Source organism: Dermacentor andersoni, chromosome 4, assembly GCF_023375885.2.
Source record: "Dermacentor andersoni chromosome 4, qqDerAnde1_hic_scaffold, whole genome shotgun sequence".
Taxonomy (NCBI): domain Eukaryota; kingdom Metazoa; phylum Arthropoda; class Arachnida; order Ixodida; family Ixodidae; genus Dermacentor; species Dermacentor andersoni.
In genome coordinates, this window is record NC_092817.1 from 171,397,215 (window position 1) to 171,415,257 (window position 18,043).

At 50.8% G+C, this 18,043-nt stretch overlaps 1 protein-coding gene across 2 annotated transcripts in view; it reads left to right on the forward strand.

Annotated features, from left to right (window-relative positions):
• The first annotated feature begins 15,111 nt into the window (after positions 1-15,111).
• The window catches only part of LOC129386602 (uncharacterized), a 97,862-nt gene continuing 94,930 nt past the window's right edge, over positions 15,112-18,043 (forward strand). Inside the window, exon 1 of one of the 2 annotated variants that reach the window (XM_072287571.1) lies at positions 15,112-15,286. The gene's annotated coding sequence lies outside the window, so the exon portion shown is untranslated. The remainder of the gene's footprint in view (positions 15,287-18,043) is intronic. The other variant, XM_072287572.1, reaches the window with a different exon arrangement.

Below are 18,043 nucleotides of genomic sequence, written 5' to 3' on the forward strand. Positions count from 1 at the left end.
GCGTGTTTCCGACTGGATTCAGTTTTCGTTCGCGACGACCAGCGGGAAGAAGGGCAGTGAGCGATTATTTTCGCTCTTTAAGTCGCTGGTTAATGGCAGATTGTATGTGGTTGGTTCGCTGTCTTGAATGCTCCACGACACATAGTATCCGACAAACAGCGTGGTGGCTATAATGCAGACAAAAACACAAACACCAGCCAGTTTTTGCATTGCCGCAATCTCATCCCGCTTTGAGAAGTTCAGGGCTGCTGGCTTCTGCGGTTTCACGTCTGCCTCGGAATCGGGAATTCCGGGAAATGAAGACAAGCGCTTCACTGGAAGCTTGTTTCTAGGAGGAGACGCCATGATGGGTGTCGCGAAGCTGGCGCCAGTCGTGCCGACGAGCTCCTCCAACTTGGAAGGCGGCTTGAACGGATCGAACTCTGCTCCACGATGCACGTTTCTCGGCCCTCGGAGGTCATGCGGCTTGTCACGCATGCCTGTCATTGACGTCCGCTTATAACTTCGTGATCCCGAACGAGGCTGCAGAACCGGTCGTTCAATGTCGAGCAGTAAGTAGGCCGACTGCGACTTCTTCTTAACAGGACCGGCACGTGTTGGGGCAAACGACACTCTCCTGGGCGACGCGCACTTTGCAGGTTTTGGAGGCGACACTGCGGCTCTGAGCGCGTTCTCCCTTGTCTCTCTCAGGCGACCAGGAATGAAACTTTTCGGTGGACCGCCTCCACAACTGTCGCTTCCCGTGGCAACGACGAAATCCGCCTTTTTCGCTGCTTTCGTGCGGCTTCGAGATGGAAGGGTTACGGTACCATGTTGCTTGGCGTTGCATTTCTTCGTTTCAGCCGCGGCCTCAGGATAGGGTCGCGGTGGAGCAACACTGGTTTTGTGCGGATTGCACGACGAAAAGCCGACAGGGACGACTTGTTGTTCCGCACCCTGAGACTTCCGTCCCCGACTTTCATGTCCCTTCTGCTTAGAAACGTATTCCATATTAGCAACAGGTACAGCGTAATTATCCTTTTCTTGCGCGCACCTTGTGTACTTACGACTCACGTTCTGCGGAATTTCAGGGCGATGCGTGGAGGTCTTGTCTGGCGTGATTAGTGGCGGCAAAGACTTCCGGGCGCATTCATCTGAAGTCTGCTGCCACTGAGGCGACTCCATTTTTTTAGCGTCCTGTAGCTGTGGTCTTCCAGGGACATTGCTCGCTTTTGCCGCAGGATTACGACCATCTGCCTGCACTGAAATCTTCGCCGTGTTGCGGCGTTGTGTTGAAGCAGGCTGAGTTCCCGTTGTTCCGGGAGCCGTACTCATCTTTGAGGCAGGACGCAGTGATGACAGGTCGCTCTTGGCAGCAGAAGCTTTCACGCGCGGCCCTGGTGGCTCTGGCGGTGCAGCTCCTTTCTGCGGCGCAGACCTTGGACCACTCGTTTTTTGACGTAGCGGCGTCTTGCTACAAGCCGAGCGTTCACCTTCAAACCTCTATTCGAGAAATTTGGCAAGCAGAGGTCCGCTGTTCCTGTCCTTGTTCCTTAGTGAAATGACGAAAGCCGCTCTGTTCACGCTCACTTCACGTCTTCTTCTTCGGTTTTCCGGTGACGTTCACAATGACATCCATAGCTCAGAATAATGCAATGGACTTAGTCATAAAATCATCAACCTTTAGAGAAAGCGTTATCGTATTTTGGGAACTTGAAAAAGACCAACTTTCTAAATATGCGCAAATGCTTTAGGCCAATTGTGCGGTTCCGAGGCAGACGATCGTGAGAAGTCAAAACGTTGTGCTTTCGTTGTTTTCCATAAATTTATAACACATATTACGCACCATGAATTTCGTTCGCTCGTTGCGTGTCATTTGCAATTACAAGCAGAAATAATAGCATTAGCTACCTTGCCAAAGAAAATTATTTTTCGAACAATGTACGCATAAAAAGTATTCCGCCAATGGAAAGAAAATTCTTTTGTGCATTTACGCTTTTGATAATTTCAGCGGTTAGTACACGATGGAATACAATATGCTATTCATTGTTTCGAAGGGCTTAGTCTTTAAGGCAGCGTCTTTCTTTGTTACAGTAGGAAGAGCTCGAAGTTTGTCATCGATATGTTATTGTCGTCTGAGTAATATCCATTACTGAATGAATTAATGAAGCCAAAAGAAGGGTTATGCCCAAACGCGGGAGCAGCCTACAGGTCATACAAAGAAGAGACTTGCGGCTGCAAATCTGGCGACTGGAAAGTCATGACGCATCAACCCTAACACATAAATGCTACATAATCACGTGATTTAGCAGGTAATGTGGTACTCTGTATATAGGTTACTTTAATTTTAAGGAATCCTCATTATTCGTGGAGTTATTCATTGTTGATACATACGTAATATATAATTCGTTATTCATACAGTTATTGATATATAGGAAAAACCTTTAAACGCAAAGATATTGATACCCTGGAGCAACGGCTCATCAACAATCTTTTTGTTGGTCGTGGTCGCAACGGGATATGGGCTCAAACTTCAGGGAATACGTCACCGATGAGGCATTTTGGTGCTGCCATATTGACATCATTGAAAACAACGAAACAGAAGAAAAAATAAGAAAGAGGTGATCAGCCGATTTAAAATATATGTTGCAGACCCCTCCTTATCCAACAGCTAGCGACATTGCAATTGAGTAGCGGTAGTCACAGTCGTCACCGCATAGCAATCATCATCAGTGCCAAACAAAGCCCCATATGAGTAGATCGTCGACAAGATTCTCATGTGGCGACGCTCCCGAAAAGACAAGGCAATATCACACGCCTAGCATGAATTGACCACGCACAGTTGAGAAAGTAAAGCCTCCTTTCTCTGCGCAATATCCATGTTGCCTTTCGTCGACAGCAAAGGTTACCCCAAGTTTCTTCTCGCCGCAGGAACTGCCGTTATGCGAGTTTTCAGCACGCCATCTAACAACTTTCATCGTTGAAGGATCGAACGTGTTCACTGCTTCTTGTACGTGCGGCCCGCCGCCTGGTTCAGAATCACCCGATTCTTCTATGAAGCCCATTCCGCAGCCCGTGTTCCACAGAATTGATTCGTCCGCGCATGGCACCTCAAATCTTCTCAAGAAAGACATCACTGGACGCACGTCTTGAAGCCACCTATACTGTGGCATCATCCAGTAACCTAGCATCGAGGATTCCAAGCTGCATTAACTCAGACTACGGTACACCTCGCACCAGTCAAGGAAGGAGCTCCACTATTACATCCAGCAGAGACACAAAGCAGACTGCCTTCCCGCCAAGACAACAGAAGGAAACCAGCACCAGCGTGTGCTCTTTTTACAAGGAAGACAATGCACTTTCAGCAACAGCGGATGAATCATGAGCACTCGGAGACAGAAGCACTTCGCAACACACAAACTTTCTTCCGCGTATAACAGCCCCACGAGCCGCTGCCTCGGCAGAAGCGTCGCAGGCACCAAGCACCGCGCCCTGCCATATGACAGTAGCATCCATTCATTATGTCGATGCAGCAGCCTCTGAACAGCCTTCTGTGAAGCCTGGAACGATGCTTTTGCTACCAGAAAACTATCCGAAAAGCGAACAATGTACAAGCTACCCACAGATTACCACGTCAATTTGCAAAACAAATCAAACGCCAATTCTGATGCAAACACTACGTCAGCAACACCCGCCGCGACATCAGAAACATCAACATCAACTTCATCAACAACTTCCATAACTACGACGACGACTTCGACACAGACGACGAAGAGCGTCGCCGGAAGCACGATTGCATCAATAAATAAAAACGTGAACGCGCAGTCCAACTAAACGCTAGACGAACCCAAGTACGTCATGTTTTAAGAAAAGAACGCCACCGAAGGTCTTTCCAACAGCACTAATCAAGACTGTGCCTATTGCGCGGACAACTGCGACGACACCGCATGCAACGGCGAAACGAAATGGTACCATTTTTAGCCTCAGAAACCTCGACCAACGAGCAGTCATTTCGGGAACGGCACATCTCCAACCATCAGGAACGAGACGATCCATTCCCCAACAGTACATAGCACGCGAGCGCACTATCCCCAAAAAAACTCGCTACGTAGTTTCTTCAATCCGCATTAGCTTCAAGAGCAACAACCGCTCCTGCTACTCAAGGTGCTTCAACTTCACTCAGTTGCGTCAAGATGTAAATGCGTACCACCCTCTGTGGTGTTACGTTTCGCCTACAACGCGCGGTATAGCCGGCGCGGATGCAACGGACGCCGGAGCTTCGTTAAAAGCGGCGGACATTTTGGCCCGTTCGGAGCTCCCGCAGTCTCCCCGCCAAGCGCGTCCAGGCGTGTTTCAGTGCCACGTGTCTTCGTGTGTGCGTGTGTGTGTGTGTGCCACGCTTGTCAAAGCGCGGCAGCCGGGGAGAGGAGCTCCCGAAGTGTGAAGCGAGGAGGTCTGTCCGGCGCCCGGCCGGCGGTTGAGTCACTACACTCGTCTCAACATGTATCTCAGCTCGTCCGTACCCGCCGTCACGTGGTCTCGTCACGAGGTCTTCCTTCTTGCCCTCAACTGCGAAAGTATAAGAGCAGCTGCCCCCGGACGTCAAGAGAGAGGCTCCGATTTCTTCTGTCGAGTTACGTGCTCTCCCGTCTCTCACTTCGGTCGACCTGACCGCCCGCTCTTTTGCGATGTTAGAATAAACCAGTTGTTCTGTTACCAGTCGACTCATGCTTTGCCGAGACCTTCGGATGCTTCTAGTGCCCCAGGCCGCCAGGCCAACGCTACCCTTGGGGCTTGCGACCCGATTGCAACAACGGGTGTCAGAGCTGAGTTTGCAACAACTCGTGCCAGCGGTGCGATTCCAACAGCTGGTTGCCAGCGGTGAGATCGCGACAACGGAGGCCAGCAGCGAAGATATGCGGTTGACTGTATGCTGAGCAGCACAACGACCATCCGGGAGCAGTGCAACGAGCCCTGTGTGATGACTGGTTGCCTGCAGCGGAACGACTGCGCTGAATTCTTGGCTGCGAGGTTTGGTGAGTGCGGGACTTTCTTCTTCTGAGCTTTGCCAGGCTTTTGTTAGTGTCAGAAAGACAGCTGGTAATTGTGGTTGTCGTTGCTGCCGGGTTAGTTTGCGGCAAGACAATAGTAGGCAGTAGAGAAAGCAGCATTCAGAGCAGCCATGGATTTGAAGTCGTTGCGCAAACCGAAATTGCTGGAGCTTGCAAGAGAGTTGGGTCTGGATGTCTCAGACAAACTCAGAAAACCAGAACTGCTAAGGGCTATTCTTGAGTTAGAAGCTGAGGATGACGAGCTGTCGGAATGCCTTGAGACCATTGAGGAGAGGGAGACGGCAAAAAGACAGGAGCGTGAACTTAAAGAACAGAAAGAAAAAGAAGAGCGCGACCGTCAACACGCTTTGGAAATGAAGCGTCTCGAGGTAGAGATGGAACGCGCTCGTAATGGAAGTCAGGCACACGGTGCAGGAGAACGAGTATCGTTCAAAATGACTGACCTGATGCGGCCGTTTAAGCTTGGAGAGGACATTGGTTTGTTCCTGGTTAACTTTGAGCGAACGTGCGAGAAGCAGGGGTTCTCTCGGGAAACGTGGCCACAGCGCTTGCTCACTTTGTTACCCGGCGAGGCGGCCGACGTAGTCGCTCGCTTGAAGAGAGAGGAGGCAGAGGATTTCGACAAAGTGAAATCGAGTCTGCTAAAAAAGTACAGGCTGTCAGCGGAGGCGTTCCGACGGAAGTTTCGGGAAAATGAGAAAGGCAAAAGTGAGTCATATACAGAGTTTGCCTACAGGCTAATGTCAAACATGCAGGAGTGGCTCAAAGAAGAGAAAGCGTTTGGTGACCACGAGAAAGTTCGGCAGTGTTTCGGGCTAGAACAGTTTTATAGTCGGTTACCTGAGAACGTGCGGTACTGGGTCTTGGATAGGCCAGACGTTAGTACGGTGGCTCGAGCCGCTGAGCTAGCCGAGGAGTTTGTGACGCGTCGGGCTCGCGGAGCTAAGGACGGTCAAAAGGGTGAATTTGGCTCCAAGTTTGAGAGGCCAAAGTTCACACCCATGAGAGCAAAGGGGGACACACGTAGTGCGGATGCGAGTGAAAGCAGTCCGACCGAACGTAAGGAGATGGCGGCAACCGAAGCCGAACGCAGAAAGCGGTTCGAGACGAGGCAAGCGCGCGTTTGTTATACGTGCCAGAAGCCGGGTCACTTTTCGGCGCAGTGTCCAGAAACAAAAACAAAAGTCGTGTTTTTGTCCTTATGCAGCACTGACGAGAACATGAAGCTTCTCGAGCCTTACATGCGAGACCTCCTCGTGAACGGGAAAGAGTGCCGAGTGCTTCGCGATTCCGCAGCTACGATGGATGTAGTTCACCCCTCCTACGTAGAAGCCGATATGTTCACGGGCGAGTGCGCATGGATCAAGCAAGCCGTGGAAGCTCACAGCGTGTGTCTGCCCATAGCAAAAGTGCTGATTGAAGGACCTTTCGGAGCACTTGAGACGGAGGCGGCAGTGTCATCTATGCTGCCCCCCCAGTACCCGTACCTATTTTCGAACAGGTCCGATCACCTCCTGCGCGAGAAGGGGCTTTTGTTTGGTGAGGCTAGCGTTCAGGCCTTAACCAGATCGAAGGTTCGGGAGCTCGCTGCAAAGGCGGTAGTTGCGGGACCGACGTTGTCGAACAATGAGAAAGGGTCAGAGGTGCAGCAAGCTGATATTCAGAGCACGCCCGAACTGAATAAAATTGAGCCTGTAGCGTTAAAGGCACCAGATACTGGAGAGGAAATTCCCGACACGGGAAAGTTAGAAGAGCTATCTGCAGATTTGCTCATCGCGCCTACGTCAGACGGACTTAATAGGTTGCTAAAAGTCAGCCGGGCGGCTTTGATAGCCGAGCAAAAGAAGGATGGCAGCCTAGAAAACATACGCTGCATTGTCAAGGAAGGTATCGCCAAGAAAAATGCTCGCTTTGTGGAAAGAGGTGGGGTCCTGTACCGAAAGTATCTAGACCGCAGAGGAGTGGAGTTCGATCAGCTGATCGTGCCTCAATGCTATCGTCAGGATCTGTTGCGCTTGTCGCATGGGGGTTCGTGGTCCGGACACCTAGGAGTTAAGAAAACTAAGGACCGTCTCTTGCAAGAGTACTATTGGCCAGGGTGTTTTCGGGACGCAGACCACTTTGTGAAGACATGTGACACCTGTCAGCGGGTGGGCAAACCAGGGGACAAATCGAGGGCGCCGTTGAAATTGGTACCTATCATTACGGAGCCTTTTAGACGGCTCGTTATTGATACAGTGGGACCTCTGCCGGTAACAACCACGGGGTACAGACACATTTTGACTGTGATCTGCCCAGCGACAAAGTTCCCTGAAGCAGTACCGCTTAAGGAACTCAGCTCAGTTGAGATAGTCAATGCACTACTGTCCATATTTGCGCGAGTTGGTTTTCCTGCGGAAATCCAATCAGATCAGGGCACAGTGTTTACGAGCGCTTTGACGACAGCCTTTCTCGAAAGGTGCGGGGTAAAGCTGTTACACAGCTCAGTGTACCACCCACAGTCGAATTCCGTTGAGAAGCTCCACTCAGTCATGAAGCGCGTGTTGAGAGCATTGTGTTTTGAACATCAAACTGACTGGGAGCTGTGTCTGCCTGGGGTGATGTTTGCATTACACACCGCGCCGCATGCGGCTACGGGGTTTTCGCCAGCTGAGCTGGTGTACGGTCGCTCGCTGCGATCTCCACTTCGCATGCTTCGAGAATCGTGGGAAGGCAGGGGTGACGACCCAGTCGTGGTGGAGTACGTGCTTAAGCTCCTCGAACGCTTAAGAAGGGCACCGGAGTTGTCAGGTGAAGCAATGGCAAAGGCCCAGCAGAGGGCCAAGGTTTATTATGATCGGACAGCCAGGGCCCGTCATTTTGAGGTGGGCGATGAGGTCATGATATTGCGCACATCGCTAAAGAACAAACTCGACGTGCAGTGGGAGGGCCCAGCACGGATTGTTCAAAAACTGTCGGACGTCAACTACGTGGTCAGTCTGCCAGGAAAACGGAAAGCACAGCAAGTTTACCACTGTAATCTGCTCAAACCCTATAAGCAACGGGAAGCAGTAGTGTGTATGATGGTAAACGCTCCCGAAGAGCTTCCTGTCGAGCTTCCGGGACTAGGCTCAGTGACGAACAGGAAAGACACCGATCAAGTCATTAGTGACTTAATCAGTAAAGCATCGCTGTCGCCTGAGCAGAAAACCGAACTACACCAGCTCTTACAAGAGTTTCAAGGTCTGTTCTCTGAGAGGCCTGGTAGGACTTCTGTCCTTACTCATGACATAGAACTTAACTCCCCAGAGCCAGTACGATCCAAGGCGTACCGGGTGTCACCCCGCCAGAGCGATATTATGGAGGCTGAGGTAAAGAAAATGCTACAGCTCGGTGTTATTGAGGCGGGTGAGAGTGATTATACCTCCCCTCTGATTTTAGTTGAGGTACCGGGCAAGGAACCTCGTCCTTGCGTCGACTACCGCAGGCTTAATTCCATCACTAAGGATCAAATTTATCCGATCCCTAACATCGAGGAGCGCCTTGAGAGAGTGAGTAGCGCTCAGTTTATTTCCACCCTAGATCTTGTCAGGGGTTATTGGCAGGTTCCACTTACAGAAGAGGCTAGTAGGTATGCGGCGTTCATTTCACCAATGGGGACATTCCGTCCTAAAGTTTTGAGTTTTGGTTTGAAGAACGCGCCATACTGCTTTTCAAGCCTCATGGATAAAGTGTTGCGGGGACAGCAAGAATTCGCTTTACCGTATCTAGACGACGTAGCGATATTCTCCGCATCCTGGCCTGAGCATATGGCCCACTTGCGGGCAGTGCTAACCCGCCTGCGCGATGCGGGCTTGACAGTCAAGGCTCCCAAGTGCCAGTTAGCACAGGCCGAGGTTGTCTACCTCGGTCACGTGATTGGTCGGGGTCGTCGCCGCCCCTCTGAAATAAAGGTGGCCGCTGTGCGAGACTTCCCGCAACCGCGCACGAAGACCGATATTCGGTCGTTCTTAGGTGTCGCCGGCTACTATCAGAGGTACATCCCCAGGTACTCTGATATCGCGGCTCCCTTGACGGATGCTCTAAGAAAGACAGAGCCGCAAACAGTCGTCTCGGACCAGACAAAGGAAAGAGCTTTTAGCGCCCTAAAGAGCGCCCTAACAAGCCAGCCTGTGCTACGATCGCCCGACTACACAAAAGGGTTCGTTGTTCAGTGCGATGCTAGTGAGCGAGGCATGGGCGTTGTACTGTGCCAACGGGAAAAGGGAGAAGTAGAACACCCCGTCCTGTATGCTAGTCGTAAGCTGACCAGTCGTGAGCAGGCGTACAGCGCCACCGAGAAAGAGTGTGCGTGTATCGTGTGGGCCGTTCAGAAATTGTCATGCTACCTAGCTGGCTCGAGGTTTATCATTGAGACGGATCACTGCCCTCTCCAATGGCTGCAGACCATCTCTCCCAAAAATGGCCGCCTCCTGCGCTGGAGCCTCGCTTTGCAACAATATTCCTTTGAGGTGCGTTACAAAAAGGGGAGTCTCAACGGTAACGCCGATGGCTTAAGTCGAAGCCCCTAACGTGGGAATCAGCCTCAAAATTGTTTGTCACTGATGTTTTTCGTCCTGAGGCAGGATTTTTTTTAACCTATTGCTTTTGTGTAGTGTTTCAAAGTGATGATGTGCTTTCTAGTGCAATTTTCCGATTTGTGGACGCGTTCTGAGTGCTGCTAAACTACTGTAAGGAACTAGGCAGTAGTATAAAAGGGGAAAGAGCCTGGCAGGGCTTAGTGAGGGTTGTGCCGTGCTTGCTGACTGAGCGGTTGACTTTCGGCGTGGTTCTAACGCTTGCCGGAAACGAGAACAAAAATGTCAACTCTCCCGAAGTCACTTTGCAGTGTCCTGTGTGAACCTGAACGAGAGAACGAGGCCTTCTATGTGCGCTGCGCTCAAGAAACGCCGAAGGACGACCGACTTCGGTTATGTGCATCATCGAGCGACATCCCTCCGGACAGCGGATGCAGTCCCCTGACCATCGGGATCTCCTTCCCCCGGCGGGGCGGTCTGTTACGTTTCGCCTACAACGCGCGGTATAGCCGGCGCGGATGCAACGGACGCCGGAGCTTCGTTAAAAGCGGCGGACATTTTGGCCCGTTCGGAGCTCCCGCAGTCTCCCCGCCAAGCGCGTCCAGGCGTGTTTCAGTGCCACGTGTCTTCGTGTGTGCGTGTGTGTGTGTGTGTGCCACGCTTGTCAAAGCGCGGCAGCCGGGGAGAGGAGCTCCCCAAGTGTGAAGCGAGGAGGTCTGTCCGGCGCCCGGCCGGCGGTTGAGTCACTACACTCGTCTCAACATGTATCTCAGCTCGTCCGTACCCGCCGTCACGTGGTCTCGTCACGAGGTCTTCCTTCTTGCCCTCAACTGCGAAAGTATAAGAGCAGCTGCCCCCGGACGCCAAGAGAGAGGCTCCGATTTCTTCTGTCGAGTTACGTGCTCTCCCGTCTCTCACTTCGGTCGACCTGACCGCCCGCTCTTTTGCGATGTTAGAATAAACCAGTTGTTCTGTTACCAGTCGACTCATGCTTTGCCGAGACCTTCGGATGCTTCCAGTCCCCAGGCCGCCAGGCCAACGCTACCCTTGGGGCTTGCGACCCGATTGCAACAACGGGTGTCAGAGCTGAGTTTGCAACAACTCGTGCCAGTGGTGCGATTCCAACAGTGGTCACGAGCTGCGGTGCATGTCGTCCGGAGCGCAATGGCAGGCTTCTCCACCTGAGCTAAGCTGGACGTCACCGGACTACATGCGCTTTCAATGAACTTCTAAGTTCATTTCAGAACTATCTTGGAACATTGGACTAGCTGTCGATTTCATACTTTTCATTTATCAGTCTCTCCTTCATGCACTCTACAATGTTGTTTGTTGCGCCCACTCTCTAACGGGAGATGGGGAAATAAGATACGTAGTACCAAAAGAACTGTGTCTGAAAAAAGAGGGAGACAAAGATTCTTCGGGCGACCATGTTTGTCTTCGTCCGCAACGTCCTGCTCGCGTCGCATATAGATATATATATATATATATATATCCTCGACACGTAGTTTCCGATTGCGCTCGGCTGAACAAGCCTGTTCTTGTGTGCGGGCTGCTGCATCGGCACGGCGTAGACAAGCTCGTTCTCGGTTCTGCTCTCAGCGTTGCTGATCGAGAGTTGTCTGCTCCCTAGGAGTGCGCATGACGCATGGTCTACCCATTTCGGAACCGAAGAGAAACTGCTCAGTGCGCGCTCAGCTGAGACGGAGAACAACGACCTCACTACTGGCGCAGCCAGTCGCGCGCCTCTCTTTCTCTCTCTCTCTCTCTTCTTTGCGCATGCGCATGGGGCTGCGCCGGAGGAGTTTTCGGCTCACAGGCAACAGACGGCCAGGCGGTCGAATCGGCTAACCATATACAGCTTCGTCGTAGTAGGCACTCACTCGTATTTTGCGAGCGCACTTACGATACGAAAAAAAAAAACGATTCTTTACTTCTAACGTTCTTGTCGCTTTAGTCGCCTATTTTTCCGTGACGTAATATAAAACGTCGCACGCAATTCGAAAAGTTAGCCATCACGCGGCACGTGGTACCCACGTGAACTAAACATGAATGCCTGTGAAAGCTGGATCTTTCAGGGCATCCTGCATACCACCTCAGTTCCGAAGTAATCAGACAACAAGGAATCGGGAAATCAGGTTTTATCAAAAAAGAAGAAAACGTGGCACGGATGGAATAACAAACACAGACATTTTGAATCAAGCACGTTATTTAAGGTTCGGTAGGCGTGAGTAAAATTCCGGAAGGACCCACTGGAAAAAAACAAAACATTTTGGAGGGTTTAGCGGTTGATTAGATGTTCCTGATGTCCGCTAAAGTGTGTTTTCAAGAACGGAAAGACATGAGCTTCATTCTAGGCTATGCAGCTCCATTCTTAAAAAAAATTACACCTTTTGGCTATTATCTTGTACCAAAACAATAATCGTCAACTGTCTTGCACGAATTACCTTTCTTTAACGCTGCGAGCCCGATACTTCGAAGTCACGAATGGCATGTGGGCTATAAGCGTGACACAGCGTTTTCTATAGGAAAGTAGCGAGTGCTGAGTGTACCGCGTAGTGAAAAATTAAGGGGTTTCACGTGCCAAAACCACGACATGAATATGCGGTACGCCGTAGTACGAACTACAACAACTTACATCTATGTGCACGGGCGTTTTCGCGTTTCAGCCCCTTCGAAATGCGGCCACCCTGGCCGGGATTCGATCCCGCGACTTCATGCTTCACAGCCTAACACCATAGTCACTAAGCAACCACGGCGAGTTGTATCACGTAGTTACAGCCGTCCACAGGGCGTTGTCTATGGCCAGCGAGTTTCAGAGAGGGCATTGTGGCAACGCCCACGACGTGCTCGCTGGAAAGCGTTACAGATGCTTATCCCGCGCCCCTACCATTTACAGGGTCTTGCACTCTTAGTAAGAACACGGCGCCGTGTCGCAGCGCTCATGGGGCGGCCAGGCATCGAAGTTAAGCGGCGCAAGCGCATAGGGGCTTGGAGGTGGGGCTTCGTGTCATGTGTCGTCTGCTAAAGCACGGCGCGATCCAGCGCTCGAGCAGATAGTGGGCCTGTTCGATTTTCGGAGTTCTGGCAGCCCGCTGGCAGCCAGATGGCAGCCAGCTAGTTCAGGTTCTGATAGGAAGTAACGTGGGCTGGGATACCAAGACAACCCGAACCTGGCCGAAGTTTGCAAAATCGAACGCCGGGAGAGCTGGCCAAATGTAAACATGCTACCAGCGTAGCAGCGCCCGGTGATGCGGGCGCGCGCTCGGCGTAGTCGCCCCATTTTTGCGTTGCCAGTTTGAAAATATATAGTTGATTCAGGGATACGATCACTTTCGCGCGACTCGGCGCAGGACGCCCACTGTGCCAACCTCACCTTGCGCAGAGCAACAGATGGCCTCCGACGCGGCGGATGACAAGATGCGAAATCGCGCGTAAGTGATTGTATACTCGGAAGCGATAGCTCGATGATCCCTGCTCGCAGCGATCACGTCGCCCACCGGCGACATTTATGAGTCGACGTTGTGTCATCACAAGACATGAAAAAACAGGTTATCGGGTACGTCTCCTAGGCATCAAATTTAGTTTCTACCTGCTTGGGCTTCGATTTAAAAAAGTTTGTTGTGGCTTATTGTGCTTCAGCTGGAGACGCGGCTGGCGCATGAAAATGTACACCGCTTGTGACCAGCGAAACGTTTCACACATTGGTCGCGATCATGAGAGCAATAAGCCTATGTATGTGTGGCTAATGTATCGAGTGCAATCAGTGCATTCTTAGATCAACGGCCTGCACTCGAACACATATCGGTTTCGAGCTGCCACCTAAGCGTACGACGGAGAGACGGAGCGAACACGGGCTAGCTGCAAAGCCTTCGCTAACAGCAGAAAAAGGAGATATATACATACACGAGATATGTGAAAAGGAGCGCCACCAGAAAAATACGAACCCAAAAGGTACCGCAATGTGTGAATGAGCGTCTACAACTTGCGTGGAGCACGATTCAGACAAAATGCACGCATGAGAGCACAGCGCGCTGATCACCGCCGCGAAGAAGCCTTCAGGGGATACACACACATACACACGCAAAAGCTTCAAACGGTTCACCACTGCATGTATCACACCACTTCGCAATGCGGAACGGAGCGATAGCACCTAAAAAGACAACGCTAGAAGTAAGGGAATCCGAAGATGACCGTAAACAGTTGGCTGAGCAAGGTAAAATTAAGCCCTCAAGCGCCCGCGTTGCAATCCCTGAAGTCCCCGCAAAGATGGCGGCGAGTGCCCATCGCCACTTTTAGTCGTCTGCTAGCCAAACAACTTCCAGAGAGCAGCCAGACCAAAATCGTCCTGGCAGGTTCTGGCAGCCCGCGGGTAGCCACAACCGTCCAGCCCGAGCAAAACGAACGCCCGGCGGAAGTGCGTAGCGCGGGGGCCGGACCAACCCAAGAAAAACGAAGACGCTCTGGCTGGCTCTGGCAGCCCGCGGGTAGCCAGAAGTGGAAAATCGAAGAAGCCCAGTGTTCCTGTATATGCTCCTGCAGGGAGCATATACAGGAACACTATGAGCAGACGACACGAAGCCCCGCCTCCAAGCCCCTGCGAGCCTGCTCCGCTTAGCTTCAATGCGCGGCCACACTGGGTCGTGTTCTTACTAGTAGTGGTATGACCTTGTACACTCGCGCAACACATGGATAGCAGCAGCAGCAGTGGAAAAGACGAGTGAAGAGGCAAAGAAAGCGTCGTTTTGAAATGATTGTTCAAAACAATAATGCCCACACCGAGGGCGATGCAACGATGGTGAACGCGCATTACGAGCAAAAGATTTTCATGGTCTCAAAGGACAGGTAAAATGCTGGGATACACATGCCTCTCGGCCGCCATTGCATAATGTAGCTCATTCGCATATATCGCGCACCTCATCCCACCAGGAATTATGCCGGAAAATCTCTGCAATGGCGGCCGAGTGCAACGTCACATCACGTCACAGTAACATTTACGAAGCGGCCATTCCTGTGACGCTACTGACGTAACATTCCTTCAGCAAATCAACAAGCTGACGTGGCGACGATCTCGGACCGCCACCACATATAGGGGAAATCGCAGGTGTGTTAAACGGGCTTCTGCGCGTTACCGCTGGCTTTGTTTTTTAAGCGCTAACACCGCAATATAGCTGCCAAGGACCAGAAAAATGTTTTGCTAGAAAAAGCCTATAGCTCACGTCAGGTTTCGTTATCTTGATGAAAACGCAAAAAAAAAGGGTTTTGCAACTTGGGTGGAGAACAGAGCCTCAGGTGATCCCGTCGATTCGTACTGTTTTATCAGGAGCTACATCAAGCTCCTCAAGCGTGTGAATATTTTAGCATAGAAAACTATTAATCGTATTACGTACACGGTAACAAGCTTACAGCAGCAATACCAATTATGCTTGGGATTTTCACAAGAAAGGCGCGAACAGAAATGTCACGCAGATGTTTTCGTTAACAGCCACTGGAACTTGGAAAGCCACTGCAATCCAAGACTAGCCACATTCCCTTAGGCTGAGGGGGGTTTACGGTTATTTCAATCTTGAATATCGCTGCGTGGTGCTTTGTCGTCCGGCCGCATCGGATAGCAACGCAGGCTCTGGCGGGGATTCTCGGCACGACGTGTCAAGGAATTCCCGCTCTTATCATCCTCAAGAGGTAAGCCGAATGTCTCGTATTTCTGAGCAGACAGAATATTCGGTATACTTATTCTGCGGGCGCTTACTTCTTCGCAAGTGTGCTATAGCGTATGTTCTGTTATGTTCCTTGGTTTGAAGCGCGACAGGCGCAGCGACAGCCGTCTTCTTTCTCTGTCAAAAAAAAGGGAGTGACGGTTTTAGCCTAAAGGTAGCCGAAGTTATTGTTTACATCCTTACCGAGATCCATTAATTTATATTTGGTACAAATGGCTATGTAAGCGATAAGTAGAATGAACTGCACGTCTCGGTTAAGTACGGCACAGCAACTTGCCCCGAGAGAACCTATCGACAACGAGCAAGCGAATCTTTGGGCTTTTCTTTAGCTTAGAACATTGCCTATGGCGGCTGCACACAACGCCCGAAATTAATTTTCCACGCCTGCTACATGCATCGCGCCTGTAATGAACGCTTAGCGAATTGTCAGCTATCGTTACGGCTGCTTCGTGTAGCGCAATTAGGGCCAGCAGCCAGTAACAGAGTTCAGACTGTACAAGTCGAAACAGAGCCCTCTCATTACGGGATTTTTACGGCAGTTTTTAAGTGCCTTAGTTTTTCGACTCAGTGTATGTGCAGTCTACCGCAAACGTTTAGGGACTACGTGAGCGTACGCGCCGAGCGGCCTTTCCGCGAAAATTCTGGTTCACCAGGAGTCGTCTAGAGAAGCTAAGCTGCAAATGCCTTTTGTTGCTGTCATATTTCGCTCTTTCTTACGCAAGGAGTTCTTTGACAACTGTGGCTACGCGCTTCTCCCTTGAAAGCAGTATCAATAGAACTGATATTGTTGATACCACCCACGTGCTGCTGGGCTGGTATCAATTATCAGTAGTTATTAAACCCCCTAAGAGCTCCTCACAGGATCTAACAGGACAGAGATGAAGTGTTGGAAATTTCTTACATTCGTCAGTAATGCCAGTTGTTACTACATAATAATATATTACTCCGACAATAAACACAGTCAGATATACAAGCTCTGACATACTCGCGGTACGGAGAGAGTGTGGTAATGGAGGGGACGGACGAGCCAATCAAGTAGAGGCGGGAAGGGCCTCTTCAATGTTTGTCCTCACCTTCACTGGGCAGCGGGGAGGAGGAAACAATCCAGTCACCCCAGTTTGACATGGCCTGGCCTGGTCCGTAGACATTTGCTATCGGCTGTACAAACCACTAAAAAAAAAAAGAATCGCAGCGTGGTTTTTTAGCGAAACGCTTTTGTCTCGTCTTGCTTTCTGGGATGCCTTGATAATCCTGACGTGATGTTCTTGTTATATTATTCGCGCGCACAGCGTAAGTCTGTGCTCGCCCACTATGACGACAGCAAAGCGTCAAATGTAGAGCATCGAGATCTACTCGGGCCTTTTTTTCTTTCGGCATATTTCGTCGATATCAGCCCACATTCTGCAATCAAATGAACTTCACTTATGTCTGACTTCTATCCGTCTAGACAATGTGCCAAATGTAAAACATACCGGCAGTTAATATTGCTTTGATTTGCCCCAGATAATACTGATCAATAAAACTTTGCATTTGGCATGACTCAAAGCTGATACTACTCTGGCATCGTTTACAAAAGAGCCTTAGACGCAATAGAACCCTTCACGTAATATATGCACTCGTAAACTGGGATATATAGCGCAAGAACGACACAAGGACGAAGCAGCAACTCATGAAGAGCGCTAACTTTCAACAATTGAATTATTGCAGCTGGTAAGCGTATATATAATCATAGGAAAGCCACTGCAACAGACACACTGAAGGGAAAGAAGAAAGGAAAAGCAGTCATGTGACTACTAGCCTAAAAATTCAAGTTCTTTCTTAAATAAGAGTAGACGGCGTGCTAACACAATCGTCACTTGCTCTAGCTATCTCACCTGCTTCAACAATAGATCAATTTTTCGAAGTTAGCGCTCGTTCTGTGTTAATGCTTCGTCCTTGAGTCATTCTTGCGTTCTGTATTCCCCTTTATGACTGGACTCAAAACACACCAAACATCTTCCCTGGTAATATATGCACACCACACGTATTCTGGTTTGTTCCCCATTGCGCTTCGACCAAGGCCACTGATCTAGTTTAAGAACATTTAAAAATTAATCCCCGAATTGAAAGCTTTCACAGTAAGAGAGAAACTTGCCGAGGTGCTGTAGAACGCGATCGCAGAAAGCGTTCGGTTAGCACCCACCGCCGCTGTATTCATCGCGGGCGTCCTGTAAAGTCGAGATGCCGGATCACAGTAAACGTTGCAGCGCGCTGTTGCACCACTTAGGTTGCAGTGTCAACAGCCAGATTAAGCAGCTCCAAGCGCATTCCAGCCGTCTCAGTCGGCGTCACCGTGAGGTTCCGTATGAAGTTCAAGGGCGATAACCTTCGCCGCGCGCCCTACGCTTATGTGCGAGTGAAAGCATGCAAGGATAGCCGACGATCGCTGCTCAATCTCGCCCGCGCGCGCTAGAGGAAAGCCAGGAAGAAGCGTGCAGGCTTCCGCCGAGTGCGTGACACCTAACCATGCGAGGCACCGGGGCGAAGGAAAGGAGAGCAAGCGGCATTCTATTCCGGCTGCAACTACACATGGGGCGGGGCGGCGCGCAGCCGTATCACAGGGGTGAATCTCTGCATGGCTGCCATTGGCTGTTTTCGAGCAGATGTTCTTTCGACGCTAGCGCTGAGGTACCCTTCAGTTACGGCCCCAACAGCGGGGCGACGCAGAAGAAAAATGGTGGCG